The sequence below is a fragment of the Mandrillus leucophaeus genome, unplaced genomic scaffold (genome assembly GCF_000951045.1).
Source record: "Mandrillus leucophaeus isolate KB7577 unplaced genomic scaffold, Mleu.le_1.0 Scaffold757, whole genome shotgun sequence".
NCBI lineage: Eukaryota > Metazoa > Chordata > Mammalia > Primates > Cercopithecidae > Mandrillus > Mandrillus leucophaeus.
In genome coordinates this window covers 454,171-459,299 of record NW_012108219.1, presented here as the reverse complement: position 1 = coordinate 459,299, position 5,129 = coordinate 454,171, and the positions used below count along the sequence as shown (strand labels likewise).

Sequence of the window (5,129 nt, the reverse complement as noted above, 5' to 3'; positions counted from 1 at the left end):
GGAGGTGGAGGCTGCAGTGAGCCGAGATAGTGCCACTGTACTCCAGCCTGGGTGACAGAGCGAGACTCCATCTCAAGAAAAAAAAAATCCTCATAATAACCCTATGAGAGAGGTATAATCTTGGGAACTTCAATACTGGAGACTCACAAGGTCTCTAGAGTCATGCCCATTCCTGTCCCCACTAAAGGCTTGTTCAGTTCAACTCTGCCTGCATTTGGGAAAGCTATCTTACATTCATTTCAGTACCTTCTGTACTTAAATTTATCAGTTTCCTGCCACTTGTGGCCAAAAAAAAAAGATAACTGATATAGAAATGAGCACTAAAAAATAAACTGCAGGCATGAAAACATGCAAGCATATTTGGAATTGGTTCTTTTTTTTTTTTTTCCTTTGAGATAGGGTCTCACTCTGTTGCCCAGGCTTGAGTACTGTGATGCAATCACAGCTCGTTGCAGCCTCAACCTCCCAGGCTCAATTGATCCTCCCACCTCAGCCTCCTGAGTAGCTGGGAATACAGGCATGTGCCACCATGCCCAGCTAATTTTTGTACTTTTTGTAGGGATGTGGTTTCGACATGTTATCCGGGCTGGTCTCAAACTTCTGGACTCAAGCCATCTACCTGCCTTGGCCTCCAAAGTATGGGAATTGGTTCTTGACCTGAAATGGGGTACAAAACAGTAAGATTCCTTGTGGGGATAAGAGTGACTTTATTTTAAATGCTAATCTGCCATGTGACTCCTGACTAAACTCGAGTCAAAGAACTCCTCCAAGATCTCTAGTTAATATATTACTCTTTATGCAGAAACACCTATTCATTAAGTTTTGCCTTTCCTCCAAAACAGCACTTGATATTGCTGTATATATCATAGGCTGTGACACTCATAGCCACCTACACATTCTTTCCAGAGCATGTATACTTTTATTCCCCAAGATACAAGCCCTAGGTCTGGGGGTTGTGGTGTGGAGAGCTACCTGTCTTGCAACTGCCCAGGACATTTCTGCCCATAAGTTCACCTAATAAATCACCGTATACTGACAAACTGGATTTGTCTGCCTCAATCTTTGGTTCTCAGCTCCTTCAGTATTTGGGGGCCACTTTAAATAAATGCCCTTTCACAGAACACTCTCATTCATGTTCTAGGTGGGGTTAAGCAGCACTGCACATTGTAACAGAACAATTAATCAAGTTATCATCTCTAGTCATCTGAGAGTCATCTGTGCCCACTGCAGGTGAAACTCTAGTAGACCGGAAAGCTGCTGCCATAGGCCAACTGAACAAGGAGGAACACCAAACCACAAGTAAGATAGCTTTATCGAAGGGCACTGGATAATTTAAAATAAAAGAATGATAGGTTTAAATCTCAAAATTGTCATCTAAGGGTAAAGAATAAACTCAGGGTCTTTGGTACTCTGCAGAAACATTTCTCACCACTTACGACTCAGTGGGGCTTAACCACTGAGAAGCTAATTCAGAGACTGATTCTTTAAGTTTTAAATTACAATAACAAATGATTTGACAAATCTCTCCAGCCTTCTTAAGTAAAAGTAAAGGCACTGATCAGGAAGAATGGAATTATACTGTTATAATGGAGTCCAGAAGGGTTGGGGAAGACTTAAACCTTTAAACCTTCCTAAAATATTCCCCACTAAGCTTCCCATGTATCCTGTCTGCCCTAAATCCCCACTTTTACTCACTAAACAACCAAGACTCATGGATAGGTCAATATAGCCCTATCTTCAGGGATAAGAGGAGGTCAGGATGGCCAAGTCCACAAGGTAACAAGCTAACCCACTGAAATAAAATGTATATGTATGATTATTAAAATAGTTTGCAGGACTATTATAGTAACCAGATCTCAGATAAGTCTGACTCTCACAGATTTCAAGCTACAATTAAATATGGGACTCCCCAGGAATTAATGAACATGCAGGCATTAAATGAAAAGCCATTAGTCTCATTTGCTTTCTACTCCAATTCTAGTAATAAACTTTCCCTCTAGGCCACAGGTTGGCATATAATCTAAATTGTATTATTCAGATCCTCTCTCTCCCCCTCATTCTCACTATCTCTCTCAAGAGTCTGAATCTTGAGTTGAGAGAATTAGGAAAGTAAGTACCACTTTAAATGCATGGCGTGTTCAATTTCAATTGTACTATCAAGATTAACAAGGAATCTTTCTGTGTTTTACTCGGCTTCTTCTAAAGTAATTTCAGGAACCCTGCAACTCTTCTCTCACTGTCTGATCACCTAAAAGAAAAGTAGAGGTCAACTGACATTACTGTTTCAACTTCCCAACTTGACCTGCAAATTTCACTACATCTGTAAAGATTCTTACCTTCTTTCCTCTGTCACTGTGGAAAAAAGTTTCCACATCTGTTTAAGATTAGCCTTCCATCTGCACACCTGATCTCATCTCTGACTGTCCTCTCTGGGTTCCTGCTCCATCAATGAAAGCCTCTATCCTACATTGAATTTTTCCCACTTCCCTCAACCCTTCATGGCCTCCAAATCATCTTCCTCCCTTCTTCCATTCACAGCTAAGTTTCTTTAAAGAGCCATAAATAGTCTCCCCACCTCCCACTCACTTCCCATTCATACACTGAAAACCTAGATTTCATTACCATTGTGCCCACGCATCCATTCTTGTCACAGACACTAATGAACCACTTGCTGCTAAAGAGCATGAAAACTTTTAGGCCAGGCTCAGTGGCTCATGCCTATAATCCCAGCACTTTGGAAGGCCAAGGCAGGAGGATCACTTGAGCCCAGGAAGTTCAAGACCAGCCTGGGCAACACAAGGAGACACTGTCTCTACAAAAAAAGAAAATAGATAAAAATTAGCCAGGCGTGGTGGGGCACACCTGAGAGGTTGAGGCTGCAGTGAGCCATGATCACGCCAGTGCACTCCATCCTAGGCAGCAGAGCAAGACTCTGTCTCAATTTAAAAAATAATAAATTTTTTTTAAAAAGCCAGGTGCAGTGGCTCATGCCTGTAATCCCAGCACTTTGGGAGGCCAAGGCACATGGATCACCTGAGGTCAGGAGTTCAAGACCAGACTGGACAGCATGGCAAAACCTTGTCTCTACCAAAAATACAAAAATTAGCTGGGCATGGTGGCAGGCACCTGTGATCCTAGCTACTTGGGAGGCTAAGGCAGGAGAATTGCTTGAACCAGGGAGGTGGAGGTTGCAGTGAGCCAAGATTGCGCCACTGCACTCCAGCCTGGGCCACAGAGTGAGACTCTGTCTTATTTAAAAAAAAAAAAAGAAGAAGAAGAAAGAAGAAAGAAGGAGGAAGAAAGAAGAAGAAGGAAGAAGAAGAAGAAGAAGGAGGAGGAGGAGGAGGAGGAGGGGAAGAAGAATTAAAAAAAAAAAAACCTTTTCAGTCCTCATGTCACTAAACCTTGCTTCGCAGGTACCAGCCTAATTAGTTTTCCTGCCTCTCTGCCTGCTCTTTTCAGAATCTATTACTCTTCTCACACTTCCCCCGTTGATCCTCTTATTCTCCAGGTTACAGTCCTATACCTCCTCCCTTCTTATTTCAACTTCTCTCCCTGTGCATTTTCACCTGTTCTCAGATCTCCAAACATAAGCACCATATTGTTCATCCCCAAATCTCTACCTCTATTCGGTATACTAGACATTTCTATCTTAAACAGAGCATATCCAAAACTGCTCTTGTTAACTTTCCATTCTATAAGATCAACAAAAATAATTCTCAAACTTGAGAATGCCAGCATTCAATTTTGGAGCTTATCAAAAATTAGGATACCTAAGTCACATCACCCCACCTACCCCTGGATAATACAATCTTATAGCATCTCATGTGTCTGGGATAGAAAATCTTCATACATCATAACCACCCCAGGATATTATGACACAGGTATCCAGGCTTTGGAACACAATGATCAGTGTTTTTGTCTATGTGAAACACACATATGTAACGATTTTTGTATAGCAAGCTTCAGAAAACAAAGGAAGCTGCTCACAGCTCACCACAAACTATGAGGGAAGCAGTATCTCAGCATATTGGTAACCTACTGGTGGCACCCCAGTAAGGAGCTCTAATAGAAATGAATGAGTGAACAGTATGTTATTCAGATAATCAGTAAGTATAGTTTCCAACCAAGCTGAACTTTAGATAGTTTGGACAGAAGTAGGTTTGAAATTGTTCTCTCTGGCAGGTATTTCTGTGGCATGACTCTTACACGGCCAAATAATTGGGGAATCACATGCTTTAACAAATAGTGAGGGCAGAGGCAGGGCTGAGGAACCTCCCAATACCCTCTGAATAGAAGGCCTTCCCATCTCCTATCAGTGGAAAATTAGGGACCAAACTTTCCTTCAAAACAACTTAGTAGGTGCTCAGTGCAGTTTAGTACTCCCACTCTTCTGCTTTACCAACACAATTTTCTCCTTTCACATTTTCCTGCAGATTCCACTGTTTCAATTATAGGCAAGAAAAACAATTTTTAAAAAATGTAAGAGGATAATATTTATATGCAGTAAACAAAAGAAGAGTTATAATAAGTTTTCTTTTTAAGAGGCTAATGACTATCTAGATTACCAAAAAAAAAGTCCATGACTATAAACCAAATACAAATTTCAAATAGCAATGATACAATAATATAGAATCAAACTGTTTTAAAGGTCACTTAAAAAGCATGAAGATGCATAAGAATAAGCTAGGATGTAGGTTTTCGTATTATAATATGATAATGAAAGCAATGATTTAACAATTGTTTTCTACCACCAAATAGAGCTAGTATAATTTCATTATGGTATGAATGGTTTCCAGGTCCAAAAAAAATGTATTTTTCTTGTAAAGAATTTCTACAAAAGTAAATTTTCCAAAATTCAAAATATTTTACTAACTCTCCCCTACAAGACCAAATTTTGATACAAATGAAGTGATGCCATATAATTTGTACTAAATTCCAGCAAACAATATGACAGAATCAGTACAAACCAGAACATAAGCAAAACAGAAAGACTATTGTTATCAGTCTGCTACCTATTACTTATAAAAAAAAAAAAACCTTCAAAATTAAGTACAATTAAGATAGTTCAATTAAGTTCTAAAAAGTACACATTTTGAAAAGCAAGTCATTTTTATTTGATCTTTTTT

The 5,129-nt window shown here is 39.7% G+C and overlaps 1 protein-coding gene across 1 annotated transcript in view; it reads right to left on the bottom strand.

The window, feature by feature from the left end:
* Positions 1 to 5,129, bottom strand: part of BBS9 (Bardet-Biedl syndrome 9) — a 527,217-nt gene that overhangs the window by 503,675 nt on the left and 18,413 nt on the right. The window lies entirely within an intron of this gene.